Source organism: Ictidomys tridecemlineatus, chromosome 9 (genome assembly GCF_052094955.1).
Source record: "Ictidomys tridecemlineatus isolate mIctTri1 chromosome 9, mIctTri1.hap1, whole genome shotgun sequence".
In the NCBI taxonomy this organism is placed as follows: Eukaryota; Metazoa; Chordata; class Mammalia; order Rodentia; family Sciuridae; genus Ictidomys; species Ictidomys tridecemlineatus.
The window spans coordinates 98,645,828-98,667,542 of record NC_135485.1 but is presented as its reverse complement, the minus strand read 5'-3'; positions in this window follow the sequence as shown (position 1 = coordinate 98,667,542).

Below are 21,715 nucleotides of genomic sequence, written 5' to 3'. Positions count from 1 at the left end.
TGTATGCAATCCCATGCATTCATATTTGATAAATATAAGCATGTAAATGTGGTTGACTTCATGCCCAGATTCCATCAAACTTATAAATAAAAAACTTTTTTCTGAATGTAAGGTAGAAAGGAATAATTAAATGATGCAAGCTTATGGTAGGAGTTTTCAAGGAAAGTTTAAAGGAACCAAGACCAAACCTATAACCTGGGAAGTTTTGAACTCTTGCTATTATATCCACCATCAGATGATGCAAATTAAGGATAATGCAGGGAGAGTGTCTGAAAACAGCCTGAATAGTGCTATTTGGACTTTCAGCCTCCAGAACTTTGAGCTAAATAAACTTATTTATTGTCAGTCTAACTAAGATATTTTGTCATAGTAACAAAAAATAAAAAAATAAAACAGCCAAGTGCAGTGCTTTTCTAATAATATTTGAAATATAAAAGCACAAAGAAATGGATTTTAAAAGTGGAGATGAGAATGCCTTTGTGTATTCGGAGAGAAAGGGTGTATTTATTTGTCCTTATGATTTCATCTCACTTCAGTCAGAATGGCAACTATTATGAATACAAACAACAGTAAGTGTTGGCGAGGATGTGGGGAAAAAGCTACACTCATACACTGCTGGAGGAACTGCAAATTGGTACAGCCAATATGAAAAGCAGTATGGAGATTTCTTGGAAAATTGGGAATGGAACCACCTCAACTGTGGAACCAACCTAGATACCCTTCAGTAGATGAATGAATAAAAAATGTGGCATATATATACAATGAAATATTACTCAGCAATAAAAGAGAATAAAATCATGGCATTTGCAGTTAAATGGATGGTGTTGGAGAAGATAATGCTTAGTGAAGTTAGCCAATTCAAAAAAAAAAAACAAATACCAAATATTTTCTCTGATACAAAGAGGCTGATTCATAGTGGGGTAGGGAGAGAGAGAATGGGAGGAATAGATTAAATTTAGATAGGGCAGAGGGTTTGGAGGGGGAGGGAGGGGGCATGGGGTAATTAATGATGGTGGAATGGGATGATCATTAGTATCCAAAATACATGTATGAAGACATGAATTGGTGTGAATATACTTGTATACAACCAGAGATATTGAAAAGTGTGCTCTATATGTGTAATAAGAATTGTAATGCATCCCACTGTCGTATACAAATATAATTAATTAATTAATACAGAAAAATCACAAAATGGGATTTCTGTCCTTATTGCACAAATGAGAAAATTGAGGATACAGGAAAATGTTACTTGCTAATAGTTTTATAAATAGAATATAATAGAATTGAGACTGGATGAGTTCTAATAAACTCAGAACTTAATTATTGTAAGTTTAGGGAGTATCTTATAGAATGTTGTCACTGCAATGAAGTCTGAAGAAAGAAAGTCTGTTTTGTGAACACCCAGGTAAACATTAGAGAAAGAGTATTCTAGGAAAATGTTGGGTCATTATAATAAAAGCTATCATTTGGAGCATGTGTTAGAAGTTAAGATACAAGTTTCTTAAATGTTAAATTAACCCAAATTATCTTATTTGATCTTCTTAACAATCTAATAAAGTAGGCAATAGTGTAATAGTGCATTCATCTTGGAGAAGATGAAATGGAGCCTGGGCAAGGTTTACCTACTGTAGTTATGACATGTCAGAGCTTGGCTTGAAACCAAGGGCAGTGAATCCTCAGGGTCCATGCACTTCCTGAAGTCTCAATACTAGAGCTGGGTCAGAATGGGTTGGAAGGAAAATGGTGGAATGTGTCCTGAAGAGTTGAATAGAGGTCAGGTCACAAAAATCTGGACAAACCTCACTAAGGTGTTTATACCATTCTCTTGGGTGATGAGAAACCTTTGAAAGATATTAAATGAAGATAGAAGAGGATTGGATTTGAGTTTAAATGTCATTCTGGTTAAAGATAAACTGAAGAGGCTCATTCAAATTAGGAAGGAGACAGACTTGTCCATAGACTGTTTAAAGAATCCCAAACAATAAATAATGCCTTTTAGTTGACTAAGCGTAAGTTGACATAGATAAAAAGTGTTCTAAATATACCAAAGGGGGAAAATGATAAGGTATGGATACTGGTAGATTTAATTGCCAAGAGTAGTATCTAAAATAATACCCAGGTCTCCAATTTGGTTACCAGTGAAATCTAAGATCATAGTAGGGATTATATAGTCACAGGGAAGTAAATAAATAACATTGAACAAAGATTCAGTAATCAGTCAAAGTTCAAAATTCATAGAAAAGTTTTGATAGAGTACACATTAGAAGATGGTGCCATTGGAATAAATTTGGAAAGCACAAAGTAAAAGCAATTTGCATTGAAAGCTTATCTGTATTTGAAAGCATTCCTTTGTTTTTATATTTAATTTTGTCTGTTTGAAATACCTTAAATATAAGCTTTTTTATGGTGAGGGTTGTATATTGTTTCCTCTTGAAACCTAGCACATAGAATAGTCACCAGCATCAAGTTAGCCCTCAACAAATATGTGTGGGTTGAATGACTGTCCACTGCAGATGCTAGATCCTGATTTCCAGAATCCTCATAATTCACACAATATCTTTAGCCGGGTGTTCACATTTGGTATTTTTTTGTTTATTTCCTGCTCTGTCAAATGAATGGAATGGGGATCATTTCTGATATTCTGAGCAAGCAGAAATAGGAAATGTCAAAGCAAAACTCCTTGAACTCAGGATCTACAGTTTTCCTCTAACATAATGCACACCAAATTAATCTTTGTATCAGATATTCTTCAAATTTCCTGGAAAATCAATAATACAGATAAGAATGATAAGACTAAGGTTTGATTATTAATTCATCAGTGGATTTTCTTTTAATTCTTCTAACATGAGATGGTCTCTTCGAGGCCTGTGATGACCACCTAATGTCTAGCTCCTTGTCCTAGTCTTTAACATCCTAGTTGCTATATTTCACATTGAGGCTATGCCAGGTACACACTCGGTTGAATTTACTTAGGACCTCACCCTTCCCTTCACTCAGGCTCTTCTCTGCAGAACCTTCTAGGAAAAAAACCTTTCACTCTGAGCACTCCCTTTCTCTGCTTTTCTTTGTCTCTGGGTTTTGTTTACTTCTGTGCCTGATCTTTCACAACCCTGCAAGGCTTCCTTCTCATCCTTTGGTATTCCCCCATGAAAAAAAATCTTACGTTCTTACTCTTTCAGATATCTTCATAGTATTGTGATGAAGTATCTCTTTTCAATCATGTTTATCTTTTCTTAAATTCTTGTTTCAGCTCATTAACAGCATACAAAACATTTCCACTTAGATACACTATTGTAATTTCAAATTCAACAGTATTAAAAAATATATTACTGGCTATTTTAACATAACTCCATTATTACTACCTACATTTTAGTGTTAAGATTATTTTAAAGCATTCTCATTTGGTAACGCTTCATTTAATCACTTGTATCTAAAATCCAGCTTAGACCTAACTTCATACTAAAGAGAACTCAAATTCCATTTTTATTATATTTTTCTTCTGATTTAAAAAGAAAAAAAAAACCTTAACTTTTCTATTTCGATGAATTTTCCTAATCTATTTTGTCTGGGAACTTTGGTGTACTATTATTATTATTATTATTTATTATCCCTTTTTATTTTTAGTTTTTTACACAATAGAATTTCTTTTGACATAATTATAAAAGCATGGAATATATTTTTTTTCTAATTCATTATCTAGCAGTTCCCCTTCATTTCCCATCCTCCCACCCTGTTTCCTTCCCTCTAGTCTACTGATCTTTCTTCTTTCTGCTATTTACTTATAGTTCTGTTTGTTGTTGTAGTTGTTGTTTTTAGTGTCTTGTGGATGTACATAATGGTATGACTCACTCTGGTATGTTCATATATGTACACAGGAACTGAGGTTATAAAGGTACTAACTAGACCAAACCAACAGGAATCTGCATCATAGGTCCTGCAGGTAGAATCCCCCCTTGGCCTTTCTCTGATAATGGCTCCCTTCCAGTCCTCCATGCCCAAAGCCCAGCAAGAATTCAACACTTCAGGGAAGTTAGTCACCTTGATCTTTTCATTCTCTAATGTGGGCTATGCTCCTGATCCCTTAAAGTCTGAAATTTCCTTTCCAAACTACCCAGACTCTGCTTCTCTGGATCTTCTCTCTTCCCTGATTCTGTTCTCCTGATAGGGAACCATGAGGCAAATGGGTACACATATAGGTCCAAAGAGCGACCAAGGAATAACTGTTTTCAGAGGGTGTAGTCATAACCCCAGTGTTTGAGTGGCCTTGCCTTCAGAGTAAGGGGATTCAGTTAGGATTGGGGAAAAAAGGGCAAGGGCTGTAGAGTTACTACTATCCCATTCTGAACTGAAATTTTCAAGATACTGCAGTAGTTTCTATTGCTGCACGGTGAATGACCACATATTATTAACTTAAAACAATACCCATTTATCATTATCTTTTCTGTAGGTCAGAAGTCTAAATGGGCTCAAATAGATTCTCTGCTTGTGATCTCAAAAGGCAAAAGTCAAGGTCTTGGCTGAGCTAGGATCTTATCGAGATTCTAATAATCTATTATCAAGCTCAATCAGATTGTTGGCAGAATTTAATTCCTCACGGTTGTGAAGCTGAACACCTCCTTCCATTCTGACTGTCATTGATGAGTCTCTCTAATGTCAACTAAGGCCACCTGCTTTCCTTCCCCCCACCCCCAAGATCCTCTCTCTTAAATCAGCAGTGGTTCATAGTGTCCTCAGGCTTCAAATCTGTAGGACTTCTCCCTTAGTCATCAGCCCTGTGCCTTTCATGACTCATGTGATTACTTTGGGCCCACTAATAAAATCCAAAACAATATTCCTATTTTAAGGTCAGCTGTGCTATACAATATAGCCTGATGAGTGATGTCTCATCATATTTATGGGTAATTGAGATTAGGGCAGACATGGGGCAGCTGTATTGTTTTACTAGGACTGCCATACCAAAGTTCCATAGACTGGGTACCTTAAACAATAAAAAATTATGTTCTTACAATTCTGGAGGCTGGAAATCTGAGGTCAAGGTGTCAGCAAGATTTGTTTGTTTTGAGGCCTCTATCCTTGGCTGCCATTTCCCTATGGCGTCACATGGTCTTCCCACTATACATGTCTGTGTCCACATTTCCTCTTCTTATAAGGATGCCGGTGTATTGAATAAAGGCCCACCCCCAATGACCTCATTTTAATTCAGTTAACTTCTTAAATCTCTATTCAATCATTTGGAGTTTGAATTTCTGCCAAAGTCCTGTGCATTAAGGCTTGTTCTCCAGGGTAGTACCATTGGGAAGTGGTGGAACCTCTAAAGGAGTGGAACCAGTGGGAAGATTTAAAGTCATTTGAGGTGTGCTCTTTAAGGGGATAATGGGACCCTGGCCTTTCCTTGCTCCCTGGTTTGTGAGGTGAATGGTTTTGTTTTTCCACACATTCCTGCCATGATGTGCTGCCTTACCTCAGGCCCAAAGCAATGGGGTCAAGTGATCATAGACTAGAACCTCTCAATTTGTGTTCCAAAATAAGTCTTTTCTGTGTAAATTGATTATCTCAGGTATTTTGCTATAGAAACAGAAATCTGAATAGCATGCCCTAACTCCCAATTAATCACATTCTGAGATACTAGATGTTAGAAGTTTTACATATGACTTGTAGGAGGCCAATTCAGCCCATAACAGGGTCCACTTTTATAAATTTACCTATGATAAGAATTCTAAATTTGAACCTGGCCTTGCAAGTTACTATGAAGTCCTACGTGTCAATGGAGGAGGATGTAATACATTTAGGAGACTTTTTTCTAGTATTTTTTTCATGTTTTTAGACATAAAGTGTGTAGGTCTACAACTGTATTCCTGTCCCAACCCTGCAAATCAGGTGGATGGGGCTGAACAGAGAAGTAATGAATCTGAAAACAAATGAATACAGACATAGGCTGCCTTCCAACACCAAGCAATGCTATGCAGGCATACCAGAATCTATGATATAAAATTTAAGAACCTGTAAACACATATCCATGCATGTATAATATATCAAAATATACTCTATTGCCATGTATATCTAAAAAAACAAATAAAAAAATTTTCTTACCTTTTGAACATATATATATATATATATATATATATATATATATATAGTGATTGGGGAATAAAGTCTATATTCCTTAACCTAAGGAATATATATGGCCAATCAAGCATTCTTTGTTCATCCTAGAAGGATGGAATTCTTCCTGCTTCTCCCCAACTCTCCATCCTACATGATAGAATTTTTGGTTTGAAGATATTCAGCTCTTCATTGCTATACATAGTTTTGAAATATATAAGGTCAACCTTGTCAGGGATTCTTAGGGAATTAGCACCCTGTGGGCAGAGACACCAGCTTTCTTAAGTTTTAGAGCATATCTTAAGAGGACATTATCTAAAAATGGCAACAGTGTACAGAAAGATTTTTGTCCCCTCCCTCACAGAAATGTTATGAAAATTAATGACAGGCAGTCTGATAAGTGCTTTTAGCTCCTTTGGGTAAGACATATAAAAAAGAAAGCACTTTCATGGAATATTGCCTTTGTCTAAGTATGTATGTATTTATATATTAGATGATCTTAAAGTATTTAGACAGGGAAGCATTAACTTCTGCAGATGCAGATAGATAAAGTTTATGATTGGCGTGTGCATCATAACATTAAGAGGCTACTTGAGCTGGGTCCTGTGGGTAAATTCTTGATTTAATAGTCCAGTTTTTCACTGTTTACAACTATCACAGTAAGCTAAATACCAGGATGTCACCTCCAGAGCCGTTAACAATGAGAAAGGGCAATGTCTCAGAGCCATGCCCGTATCATCCTAGAAGACGTGCAGGTAACTATGTTGAGGAAAACTATATCTAATTTGTGATAATGCCATAGAACCAAACTAAATTTTCCATTAGGAGTCACATACATTGCAGAGTATTTTCCTCAAATATTTTACCATTTTTTAATAATTGAGTTTCTCACTTTTGAAGCCAGAGTTTCTTTTATCAATACCATTATTAGCATTTGCATTCCTATTTTTAACTCCCATTTGAAGGCATGCCTTGAAAACATTTTGTTGAAAGCACTTATTTGCCTTGTTTAGAGTGTTGTAGTTTGGGAAAATTGAAAAATACCTCTACTGCATTAGTAACATAAGAACAAAAATGTATTTTATCACTTTGAGTATGTAAACACAGAGAGAACAGAAAATCAAATAATAGAGCTAAAAGAAGACAAAATCTAATGGACTCAGCAGAGAATTAGAAGCCAAAAATATCTGAGCTCAAACCTTGGCTACAATACAGGGTTCTGTGTCCTTGGATCTCTTCCTTTTCTCTTCATGGAAAAGAAGAGAACTAGAATAAATAAATAAATAAAGTACTTTATTGTGACAGAAATGAGGGACAGTGTTTGGAAGCATCACAAACCTTTCAGTATAAAGCGATATTTTCAATTTACTTATGACTGATTTTTTCTTCTTCCATCCATTTCTGTCATAAACAACACTATCTTTGTTCAGGCTGCAGTTAATTCTAGCTGTTCTGTCCTATACCTTTAAACTTGAGTGTTTACTGAACACAAAGAGGTCATGTGAAAATCCTGAGTCAAACACCCTCAGTCTTCACTACTGTTACTTTAACAGTAAGGAGGTATATTTATATAAACATATAATAATATATAAATATAATATTTATTTATTTATTAAAGAAATACCTAGTTCAGAAACCAGTGTTTGCATGCCTGGTGGTGTCTTGCTGTAAGGGCTTGACCAGGTTGAATACATTCTATTATACACTATCACCATCTGTGATATTTGGACAGGAAATAGAACACATGGCACCTCACTAGCAACTTGTATAAACTTGTCATTTTAATTAGTCAGAGACCGTTTGTGTGCAGTCTTACACATCACCTCAAGGAAAAAAAAAAATCATCTCCATACATCAGCCAAACATTCCACAAAACAACTTGAAAGTGGGAATCCCACGTTTTTCCCCTGCATTCTTAGCCTCCAGCAAAGTGTCAGATACAGAGAAAAGGGCCAAAGAAGTGTTCCTTTAATTGACCTGAATGAAATTTTCTGTAAAAGCCCTATGATTTCCCTGAGCACCAATTAAGAAACAATTAATGATCAGGGATTCCACATACCTCCTTGCCTGTTCACTTTCACACCCAGGGCTGCGGCCGCTACCAAAGCCACCACCCCATCCCTGCCACCACACATGAACTTGGAAGGACCATCTCCTGATCTCTGCCACAAGGGAACCTTCTCCAGATGCTATGATTTGGCATCTTTGACAGGTTGCACTGTGTGTTGCCTCCTCGGTCTCTTTCTCTTTCCCCTCCTCTCAGAGGTCTGATGGGAAAAGTTCCTCCTCTCTGCCTGCAACAGTGGGCTCCTTCAACCACTGTAATGTCTTCTTGACCCTGCAAGTTATCACTACCAACCGCTCATGGTCCTCAGGCTGTATGAATAGATTGCTGCCCATCTCCCAGAGTCCTCTGGTGTGACACTTTTTGCTAGAGGCTTGCTCTGCAGTACAAAAGTGAACAATTTTCAGTGCATGGCTATAGCAACTGCCCTAAAAGTATCCTTTTATTTGGTGTTTTTTTTTTTTTTTTTGCATAATGACACTACCATATCTCTGAAAGATAAAATATGTACATACTTCCAAATTAAATCCTTTTTAAAATTCATGAGGTTCTTGGGGTTCTAAATATAAACTGGAACTATTAGGGAATAGACTTCCTTCCCAGAATATCCCATCGTTGGACCTCTTTTCTTTCCTGCCTTGATCAAACCAGACAAAGGCGAAATGCTACTCTCTCCCAGGGATCTTGGTTTTACCAAATGTTCAAGCAGAAAGCCCCACATCAAGCTTTCTTTCCCAGAAAAAAAAGGGTCAGTACAATATCTGTTTCTTTTACCAGGGAGTAAGTCTGTTTAGGGGTTGACCACTGTGTTTAGACAATGAAAATATGTCAGGTCTGTAACAGGTCAGGGACATTCTTAGTGCTATTGTTTGGATGTGGTTTGTGCCCTCCAAAATGCATGCTCAGAGTTAGTCCCCATTATGACACATTGAGGTGGGACAAAGTGGGATCCTTTAAAAGGTGATTAGGGCTCTGCTTTCATGATTGGATGAATCCATTCATCTGATCACTGGATCAATAGTTGAATGGGTTGAAAGATTAATTAAGAGTAGGTCAGCTACAGAAGTTGGTTTGACTATGTCTTGGGCCTACTCCTTGTCTGTCTACCTGCAAATTGCTTACCACATGATGACCTGCAAGCTGTTTATCTCACTTTAGCCAGGAAGCAGAGAGAGTCAAAGGAATTTGTCAGCAAGAAGGGCATCACCAGATGGCCAGAAGCCAAATATTTGGACTCTGTGACTTTAGGCCATAACCATGAACAAAAAGAAATCTCCCTTCTTTATAACTTACCTACTCTGTAGTATTGTGTCATAGTAAAAGAAAATAGACAAAAGCATTTCATATTTTAGCAAGTCTAAGTCAGTATAGGCTAACTGACTGATGTGACCCAGGATAGAAAAATCCAGAGAACCATACCTATGAAAGATTGTAGCTAGATATTGACTCTGGTGATAGTAAATTGAGAACAGAGAGAACAAGATTAGATAGTAGTTTTAAGCTTAATGAAAAAAGGGAAGCAGATGAAAATACATAGCTTTTCACTTTGAAACAAATCTCAATATAATGGACTCCAACAACAAATTCTCTTTGGAAATGCTTTGAAATTTTTCCTTTCTCTTCACTCTCTGTTAAATGAATTCTTCTTTAACATTCAGGCTGGGACCTAACAGAGAGATGGCTAGGTAAGAAAGAAACAAATGGAATGCTTAAGGTATAGGTTTTCCACCGAGTATGTATATTAGTCTGCTTTCTAGTATTGTAACAAAATGCCTAAGATAGTCAACTTAAAAAGAAAAAAGGTTTATTTGAGTTCACAGTTTTGGAGGTTTCGGTTCATGATCATGCCCCCCTTGCTTTTGGGCCTATGGTGATATGCCATATTAAGACAGGAAATGTGTGGTACAGCAAGATGTTTACCTCTTTTCTGGCCAAGATGCTGGCCAGAAAACAGAGAGAAGAGACCAGCAGCACACAATACCCTCTAAGGGTATACATCCAATGACCCAAAATCCCTTAAAAGTTTCACCACTTTCCAGTAGACCAAGATGAGGCCTGAGCATTTAACAGGTAGGCCTTGGGGGACATTCCAAACTATAGCAGTATGGGAGAACTGACTGATAAAGTATTCTAAAAATGAGAATATGGAGCATGTCAAGTGTCAGTCCAGCCTAAGTACATGTTAAGATAGCTAGAGAAGTTAATATATGCAATTCCATAGGGAGTAAAACCTATAATGCTCATAAACTGTTAAGAATATATAGATCCAGAACCTAACGAAAGCAGAAATTTGAAACCATTGCTTCAACATTATCTACGAGGTTCAAAAAACAGAGTTACATAAGATTTGAGAAAAATTAGCAAAGGACACCAATCATAAAATGACAGACAAATGAAATACTGTGCAAAATTTAGAGCCTCTTCTTACAATAAGATATCAAAGACTTGAAAAGGTACAGGAATGACCACAAAATGATAAATAGCATTAATGTTTATCACTGTAAAAAAAAATAGAAAATGTAGGATTTTGTTCATTAGAAAGGAAGATGTAAGAGGAGATAATTATTAATGTGTCCAAAACTCTAATGTGCATTGAGAAGGGAGAAACAGAAAGTTGGCTCAAAAGCAAAGGAGGACATGAGCAGAAAGGAACAAAAGACTGTGCTAAATGGAATTCAGAAGCAATGTATTTACAGAGAGCAATTATTGTGGTTTGCAGAAAAGCCTACCAATATCAGATGAGCAACATCCAAACCCTGAGTGTAATTTTACAATGAATCAGATGAGTACTTATTTTTTGGTAGGGAGGGAAAAAAAGGGGGCACTCTGAGAAGCACAGACCATGTGTAGAGAGATCAATGCATTCATCAGGACAACGTGACTGCTTTTCTTCCTGTAATGCGAGCTGTTCTCTCTCATTAAGTTAGCACACTGATCTGGCAGAGCCATATCCTGGAATCCTGAAAACATCAGCTTCCATCTAAACTTTTCATTTCTTCGATGCTTAGTTTGGCTTAGTCAGCTCGATGGCAAGTTTGCAATATTATAAATATGCATATGGCCGGGTATCTGCCACCCATCTGATCCTGATTTACTTCCTTATCAGAAGGAACGTGAGCCAAATAGGAGGTACAGTTGGGCAAAATTCCAGGTTTGGAGTTCAGGTTTGGTCTTGATAATAACAAAAAATATTGACTGTCCATCTAACCCTGTTAGTCCCATAGAGCCGTGACCTTCCTCCAACCACCTAACTAGGTCTTGTCCTCTGAGAAGAGGATAGAAATTTTAAAAGTAGCTCATGCAATCACAACTTTACCATAAGTTAGCCTATTAATGTTATAGAACATCTTGATACTTAAATGCTATTTAGTTTAGAGGCAATAAAACATATTCTTCTCTGTAAGGGTGCTTACCCCAATGCTGTACCCTCCCTCATAAAAGGCTATCATGATCTGGAAAATATCTTTCTATACTGTATTCCTGTCACCTCAGTCCCTTTGCAGGGTAGCAATCCCGTGGGAAGGACTCAAGCCTTCTTCCACTCAAATTAATTTAGTCCTCCTGCATCTATAAGACCCAGTTATGATAAATATCTTTCCTCTTCTAAAACACTGACCTCCTTCTTTCTCTTATAAATATGCTTAGATACCCAAAAAGTATCCTTCTGTAGTTAACCATGTCCCATTCCTTTATTTAAAAAAAAACTATCTGGGAAAAAAATAAAATCAAAGGCAAAAACTTATGATCTCTGCCCACTAACTCCTTCAGCTCTGCAATTTGGTTTGTAACCTCACCATGTCACTAAAACTGTTCTGGAAAAGGTCACGAATGACCTCCTAGTAGTCCATCTCAACGGGCATTTGCAGTATGGAATGTTCTTGTATCACTGTGCTCTTTTCTTCTTCAATCTCTTACTTTGCTTTCCTTCAAAGACATCGACATTCTGCACACTCTTTCCATCTCTCTCTTCCTTCTTATTTTCCGTGGCGTCTTCTTGCATTACCCACTGCTTTATGTTCATATTTCTCCTTACTCTTGTTTTGTGGTTTTTACTCTACCATTTCCACCTAGCTTCCTTAGCATCTCTCTAAATATCCTTTATCAACTATATTCCAAAACTCCCAGAATCTGAATCTCCAACCCAAACTTTCGTTTATGTTTTAGAACCTCATCTGAAACTGTCTGCAATGTATTATCTGACTGTCCCTCACATGCCCTTGAGCTTATTATGTCCATGACTATAACACATTGACCTTCAATCCCTTGGTCCCAATGCCAAATCCTTCCTCGTCATTCTCTGCCTCTTTCAATAACAATTATCTTTACTTTTATAAAGATAATTTTAGACTTCTCTTTTTGCTCCAACATCCATATCCAATGGGTCAACAGTTCTTTCACATTCTAATTCAATTGTTTGTTAGATTTAGTTTCCAAGTTTCTGTTTCATAGCCTTTGTTCCTACTGCTAGCATATTTCACTGGACCTACTGAGCCAGTACCTTAACAGGTAATTCAGACCCTCCACAAAGCCAAATTTGATCACAATACTGCCCTGGTTAAACCAGATAATTAATTGTATCAACCACTAAGAAAAGTATCTTTGCATGGTTGGCAAGATTCTGAATGCTATGAGGAAAGAGATAATATCTTATTTTTGTCCTCCCCTACTAGGATGCTGGTAGTAGGGCAAGTCAGATCCTAAGGTCTCACTATTTTTATTGCCCTCCCCAATTCCTATGTTGAAACCTAATTCCCAATGTGAAGGCACTTGGAAGTGGGGCCTTTGATGAGGTCATAAGGGCTCAGCTCTCATGAATGGGATTGGTGCCCTTATAAAAAGAAGCCTGAAAGAGACTCTTGGTCTCTTCTACTATCTGAGGGTACAGTAAGAAGATGCAGTCTATGAATCACAAAGGGAGCCCTCATCAGACAACAAACCTGCTGGTACCTTGATACTGGACTTTCCAGCCTCCAGGATTATGAGAAATAAGTTACTGTCATGTATAAGCCACCCAGGCTATGCTTTCTTGTTATAGTAGCTGGAACAGACTAAAATACCAGGCAATTTTTTTTTCTACTATGAAAAGTCAAGAAGAAGGTGGTTTGGACAACTTTCTCTAAGCTAGTTAGGAAAATTCCCATGAATTTAAGCCACTAGACAAAAGTTTTTAATCCATATTTGCCCTTCCCCCAGAAAAGTGAAAAGAATTCAAGTTTTTGAGCAAATGCTTACTAACCAACCCCAGAAGGTATTTTAGAGGTGTCTAGATCTGAATTTTCTTAGAGAAGTTTAATAGTAGCAACACATGTGGTATATGTAGCATTTTTTCTTAAGTGTTTCCATCTTTATCTTGGCATATACTTTTAAAATTCTAGCCAGCAGATATGAGAATATACTGAGATTTCATTTAGCAGATGAAGAAACCAAAGATTCAAGATGTTAGGCAATTTTCTCAGAATTATACAATGTGTCAACAACTGATTGGTATCCAGTCTTCTAAATCCATGCTTTATGTTCTAGCAACCTAAATTTGTTATCTTCTTTCTACAGGGTTCTCCTTTCTTGTTTTATTTTTTTTCATTTATTAATGCATATGTTCACTGATTATATAAAGGTTTTATAAGGAGCTTTGATACGGTAGAAAGGTCAACCAGTTTAGATTTAGAAGGCCTGGTCTTGGGTTCCTCTCAGACACACATGAATACTAAAATCCAGCAGAATATAATGAAAAAGCACCTGGACTTGGCAGACCTAGGCTAAACATCAGCTTTGCTGCTTTTTGGCTGAGTGATCTTGAGCAAGTCACTCACTTCTCTGCATGCCAATTCCCTTTCTAGAAAATGAAAATAACAATACTTACATAATTTACTTCATAAGTGTCTTGTGAAATGAAGCATGTGAAATCACTCTGTAAAGTGTAAATGCTATATGGTGATTTTGGAAACCTTTATTAAATGTTAACTCTGTAGAAGGTGGTGTCCTAAGTATTTTACAAAGACTCAATTGAATCCTCACAATGATTCCAAAAGGAAGACACTATTGTTATTCACACCTTACAGATGAGAAACAAGGAATAAAGGAGGTAAGTAACTTTTCCAAAATCACACATGAGAACTGGAGCTGGGATAGAGCCCAGAGAGTGCAATGCCTGAACTCATTTCTAAACCACTTCATTATGCTGGCTCCCAAACTAACAGGCTGAGTGTGTTCACCTTCTTAGCGTAGATTAATTCACTTAATAATTCTATATATGTGTTTATCTCACTCAATCCCAGACACAACCCTCTAAGTTTTTCCAAAGGCAATTAATGAAAATAACTAAGTTCCTTGCTCTTCTAGTCTGTCTGAATAGAGCAGCTGGAGTATGTCCTCTTTGCTCAAAACCCGCTAATGCTTCTCAATTCATTCAAAGTAAAATCAAATTTTTTTGCCATGGGCTAGAAGGCTGTGTCAGCTTTCCATTACTGTGGAAAATACCTGAGATCAATCAACTTATGAGGAGGAAAGGCTTATTTGGGCTCATGGCTTCAGAGATTTCAGTCCATGATTCGCTGACTCCATTGCTCCGGAGCCTGTGGTGAGGCAGAACATCATGGCGAGAGAGTGGGACAGAGGATGCTGCTCACCTCCCTGTGACTGGGAATCAGAGAGACAGGAAAGGCCAGGATCTCAATATCCCCTTTAAGGATGTGCCCCCAGTGACCTAACTTCCTATCACTAGGCCCCACCTAGGTTCCACCATTTCCCCATTGTGCCTCAGGCTGATGATCATGCTTTTAGCATCTCATCCACTGGGGAACATTTAAAATCCAAACTATAATAAAGGCCCTATGCAGTCTACCCCTTGCTGCTGGCTTGACCTTATTCCTCCCCAAGCCACACTGGCCTCTTGCTTTTTTTTTGAGAATGTTAGACATATTTTTTTGCCTCAGGGCCTTCACCTCAACCCTTCTCTTTACTTGGAATGCTCTTGCCCAGATAACCTCAGAGCTTATTCTCTCAGAGAATTCTGCTAAGAGAATAACCCATCAGAGGTTTCTTGTTTAACTATTCAAAATAAAATAGGAATTACCATCATTCCTCTCAGCCATTTTCTCCCTCTGTACAATGACAGGTTTTTTTTTTAATAATACTCATCATCTCTGGTATTTATTTATATACCTGATATAGTTTACATAGATATGTTTGTTATCTGTTTCCTTCCAACTACACACACTACCTCATTTCTCTCTTCTTCTTTCTCTTTCTCCTTTCTCTCTCTTTCTCACTCTCTGACACACACACACACACACACACACACACACACACACACACACAAACATTTCTAACTATCAAAGACAAAAATCTCTATTGTGTTTATTGCTACTACCCCCAATACCTAAAACAGTACCTGACATGAAGCAAAATCCTGAAAACTGGAAAGTTCTGTGAAAAAATGATTCTGTGCCCTTGCAGAGTTTAAAAATCAGATAAAAAAGCAAAGAAAACTTATTAAAGATTCTTCAGAAACAACTGACAGTGAAAAATCTTAGGATGTACGTTTGTGATTCCATTTCTTTAGAATTTTTCAGGATCCCCAAATAAAATACTCTCTTATAAAATAATGTCAAGGATATATAACAAGTCAAGATATGAACATATAAAGAGAGTTTTCTCCCACAGAAGTTCCTACCTTTGCTTCCAACCAGATAATGCCTGTTTATGTCATCAGTGGCAAATTGAGGATTAAAATGCACCCTATTCAAGTCAATTGTTGACCAAGAGTTGAGGCATGTGTTCAGTTTGGATCTTTTACTTCTCATCTATATCATGAAGAATATAATTGGACCTATCATTGTTCCATCCTTTTTTCTCTATAAATATTTACCTCCCTCTTCATTTTATAGCAATATGTATCAAGATAGGTGGGGAAGCAGGTGTCTCAGTGCAGTGGCACACACCTGTAATCCCAGCAGCTAGGGATGCTGAGACAGGAGGATCACAAGTTCAAAACCACCTCAGCAATGGTGATGTACTAAACAACTCAGTGAGACCTTGTCTCTAAATAAAATACAAAATAGGGCTAGGGCTGGGGCTCAGTTTTTGAGTGCCCCTAAATTCAATCTCTGGTTCCAAAAAAAAAAAAGAGATACTAAATGAAGCTCAGGGATAAGCTCTAGAGAGAGAGTGATTGCAGAGGCTTTAGAAAGAGCATAAGTAAGCAAGAGATGGAGATGCAAAATCTTCTTCGTGCTCATCCTAGTTAAAAATTTATAAGTAGTCAGTGTATCTGAAGCCCTAAAATGGAATATGGTGGTGATATCACTATTTCATGGGATAATTGTTTAGAAACGAAGGAACTGGAACATACACCTCTGTTGTTTGCTGAATAGGTCAAATATCTCAATTTCTTTCCTTTCTATGAGGCATTAGAAGTCATCAGACAAAGAAGGGGCTGTTGGAATTAGACAAAATTGACATTAATTTTGAAGCTACTATGTATTAGCTGTGTGATTTTTCAATGTGTCACCTAACCTTCCTGAACCTCTTCTTGTTCACCTAAAATTGCACTTGTAAAACCTAGTCCTATGGAGTTTTGTGAGAATGCAATTAAATTATGTAGTAAAACACTCTAATGATTTTGGAATATGAATGCCTGTTTCTTTCTTTATCACCTTCCTCTCTACAGCTAGAAAAAGTACTTACAGCTAATTCTTGATAAAAGATATAACTATAAAAATATCATTTATCATTTGGTTTTCGAAATGAAGATTACAATTGTTTCTCAAGAAATATCTAAGGATTGGGGATCTGGGAACTCTAATAAAATAGAGCTAAGTGTCAAATGGCATTCTAAGGGTTAACAAAAAGTCCTACATTTACCTTCTGTGCATTAAGTAAAGTGTTTAAGATCCAGTGGATGGTGCATGTCCTTGCAGCGTCCATCCCTTAAATTTGGTAAGAAAAGAAGAACTGCTTAAATCTTTAACTTGTAGGAGGAGATATAAGATAAAATGCAAGGAAAACTTTGGTATAAAGAGGAGCGGAAAACACGATTTGCCCCTAGGGAACGTCAGCTCTCCTCTGTCTGACTCTCTTTTCACTCACTCACATGCACGCACACACACACACACACACACACACACACACACACACAATACTGAGAAATTTCAAAGTCACTGGGTTAAAAGAAAACTTTAAAACAGCCAGAGTGCCTACAAAGCAATCCCTATTCTGCCCTGAGTTATGTTGAGAGCAGCTTGGATCTTCACATATCTAACACAGTGCCAGAGCCAAGCCAGTCCCAGGATTATCATAAATCTTGTATGAAAGCTAAGTGAAGCTTTAGCCTGCCACCATTTGAGAGATAGAACTGGAACCCCAAATTTAGCCCTGTGTCCTGTTCATGTCTCAAGGGGGTGGGAGCACTTGGATGAGTTTCTCTGCCCAGTTTGACATTCCCAACATTCAATAGTGAAATCTGCACCAGAAGCTGGCAAAAATAGAAACTACAACTTTAAGAAGAAAGAATAAAATGAATGTAATTATACACCGAAGAAGAAAACCAACAACAGCAACAAACTATGAAGCAGTATGAATTAAATATTTTCTTAAAGTCAAACCATGGCCTTTTAGGAGGGAAATAGAACCAAGTATTGGTAATGTATTTCAGCTTTTTGTTGATTTTAGTTCACTTAAAATGAATCTAAAGACATCAAAATGATTTTAGGTTCTATTTTTAAAGAAATTCATTTAAAATTCTCTATTTTGAATATTTATTTCCCCACATTGCTTGCTGTGCTTGGCTTGTGAAAAATCACTTGATTCCAAGCACCTGAAAGCTTAATGACATCATGGAGTGTCCTAAGAATGAATCCAGCAGTATGACTCCTAATGATGCTAATGTATCCTGAAGATTTCTAAAAAGCCTAGCGTTTTTCCACATACACAGTGCATCTGTGCAATTTTTATTTTCATTAAGGACAAAGTTAAGGTTGGAGGCTTCATTGAGAAAGAAGGATAATGAACAATAGTTATAATATTTTACTAATATAGAATATCTTACAGCTCATTCAATTACTTTTTATGCACACAATGCATTTTCTCATCTCGACACACAAAAAAAAAATAACCCATTTTCTAACAGATGAAGAAATTGGAACTCAGAATTGAAGGTTCTTTGCCAAGGAATGTAGCTAGAATAAGGTAAAGCTAGGACCAGAAGCCAATTGCTCTGGCTCTCAAGAGTTGTGGTCTATGCCAGTGGCAGTGAGGATGGACCCAGCACCCAAACTAAGTTATTCACATTTTGAAGCTATTAGCATCCCAGACCCATAAACCTCTTCTCTGAGTATTGTCTGTTCTTATTGTACACCATAAAGACGACATATTTCTCTAACTCATAATTTTATAATTCAGGGACAAAAGTAAAAAACATTTCCTGGAAGAAATTTGATGATTGTTTTCACATTATTATGCAAAAATCCTTATATTTGTTTTCAGTTTGATTGAAATTTTAGATCTTAAATAACTATTTTAGGCAATATTTTTAAATAATCATTTGGAACATTTCTGCACACACACACACACACAAAGGTTGAGTTTTTTTTTTTTTTTCTTTTTGAAAGTTATCTCTGTGTCCAGGATAAAAGTTTCTATAACTTCTAATACCACTTACTATGCTATTAGGGGCTCCAATTTTTTCTTCATCTCATTCCAAATAAGCAGAAGAATAAAGTATTAGAAGATTAATTGCCCAGTTTATTTCATTTGAAGAAGAGGCATTTCTTTGTAAAAATTAGTCTAGCATTTTAGAAGTCAAAATTATGTAATTATATACCTAAAGACACTTTTTAAACATTTATAAATTTATTTCTCATTTGTCAGAAGCCTTCTTACCTATAGAAAGGTAAACTGAAAAAAATGAAATCAGATACGATCCAGCTGTAAAAACAAGGAGTCTGGAAAGGATTTAGAAATAGCACAGTCTGCAGGTCAAAACCTGCTATTCTGTTTTCTTCTTAAATTTTATTTAAGTAGGTAGTAGAAAATATGAAGATATGACATTGCTGTTTAATTTGACAAGGGGTAGAGAGAGAACTACTGTTGACCTCATTGCTTGCACCAAAGAGCCACATAAGGTGATTTGTAAAAAATGTAAACTTCCCTTCCCCTGACCTCTCCCTTCTAGAGATTAGATAAGGTCAGGGTTAGTAATTCAGAGTTCTGAAGCTGTTACCAAGAGGAAAATTCTATGGGAAATGAAGAAAAGGGAAAAAATATCTAAAAAATTACAGGAGTATCTATTTCAAAACTCTGTATGTGAATATGGTTAGAAACTAAGGTATGGAGGAAACATCCTCAAGACATCCACTCAAGAACTTTCTAGTAAATATTGTATTGGATGTTTGATAATTGGTGAACTGTCCAGGTTTTCACTATTTAAGTGCCTACTATGAGTCAAGCACTATGCCAGGTGCTAAACACACAAAAAGAAAGATGGCTCATTGTCTTCCTTCAAGAAGCTTACAGACCATAATACAGTATGGTGAGATAAGTGCTGTGATAGAGATTTGGCAGAGGAAGGACTCTTAATCCAGCCTCAGGGGAGAGGGAAGATTTATAACTGGATTACTAGCTCCATAAAGCAAAGCCCTTGTCTGCATTGCTTCTACCACCTCAATACCAAGCATTAAACCTAGATCCCTCAGAGATTCCCAGTGATATTAATACCAACAGAGCTGAGTCTTACAGAATGGGCCAGAGTAGCATAGGTGATGTTATTGGGAGGTGGTTTTTTAGGCAGGCTCAAGAGTGGAGGCTGCAGAGCAAGATGATTTCTAGGAATTGCAAGGAGATGCTGTTAGTGGAAAATCATGAACTGTGACGCTAGAAAGATATGTAGGAATGTATCTTAAAGAGGTTGTGGACCATGATGAGAAATATAACCATTGTATAGAGAAATATCAAAGTTCTTACTTTCAAAGTTGGTAATTAGAGCGTATGCATAGGTTACTGCTATGATAGTACAGAGGAAAGAACATGATTAAACTGCCTAATAAGCCCTACCCCCCCCCCAAATGTGATCTTTATGCTTTGAATGAGCAAAGAGAAGAGAAATCATATTCTAAGAAAAGCAAAATGTTCCTCAGAAGACATGAAGGCATGAAGCAGCCCAGTGTTTAAATAGACCAATGTACCTGGGCCAGTGGATGATGAAACTAGAAGAATAAAAGTGACCAGACTATGATGGTTTCTGCATGCTAAAGTAAGGTTGAACTTCACCTTGAAAAGAAAGGAGAAACAGGGAAAGACTTACACCAGAAGAATTATTCATGTATATTACCATTTTAGAAAGTAAAAATACCTGTGCATATGATGAAGCTCAGAAAACCAATGAAAATTGGAGGCAGTATATACTACCTCAGGAGGCAGTTTGGAAAGTTTTTGTTGATATAATTAGAAATAGGCATTATGAGTATTTAATGGTTGGGGATCGAGGGATGCTTGAAATCTTGCAATACCTGCAGTCCTGGAATAAGGAAATGGTTCTTGCATCCATATTACTTTCTAATGCCCCATTGAACATTCATGTATGTGAAGAAAAGCCCCTTCTTGATTATCTGCATTAGAATCTAACACTGTTTTACATGTTAAGACACAGTTCTTTGCACTGGCTTAATATACACCAAATGGTACAAAAATGCAGGTATCACATAAACTGAAGTAAAATTTTATTTTGTTTTTTTGCAACTTTGTCTAGAGTTCACTATTTAAGGGACAAAAATTACATCAAGAAAACATTGCTTGTCACCAATAGCACATTTGTATTAGCTACTGTAGCTACTGTATTCACAGCACTCCCACACTTGGCATATGCATTTTTCCTTTCCCAATAGTCTTTCCTGTGACCCAGCCCCAGTTTCAGCCATAAGATCAGTTAATGGCACCTCAATGGCTCATTGTAAGGAGGGGTCTTAAATACAGAAGATTGAAAAGTCATGTGAGACAGCATAGTAGTTTAATGTGGGAAGAAAAGTAGATTTGGACAGAGGCTCTCAAAATGCATTAGGATTAGAATTACTCAGAAACTTGAATTTCAAGGGAAGATGCTGGAGTTGTGGCTCAGTGGTAGAATGCTTGCCTAGCATGTGTGAGTTACTGGATTTGATTCTCAGCACAATATATAAATAAATAAAATAAAGGTCCATTGACAACTAGATACTATTTTTTAAAATATTGCAAGGGAAGATTCTCAAATTCTACCCTCTGACAATCTTGGTCACCTGGTCCGGAGTGAGACCAGAATTTTTAACAATTTCCCCAGGGGACTCTGCTCCAGATGTTTAAACTTTGGAACACACTTGGAGAACTATAGCACTGTGTAGGGTCTCCATGAAACTCCACAATCTATGGTCCTATGAAGACTTTGGCTATAGGAGTGACAGTAGTCCCTCTATTTCCCCATTAGGATCACCAGAACTCTGGTACACTATACTTCCTTGGACTTCAGCATCAGTGACCAGATGAGTCATGTGTTTGTTAGTGATCACACCACACATGCTCTAA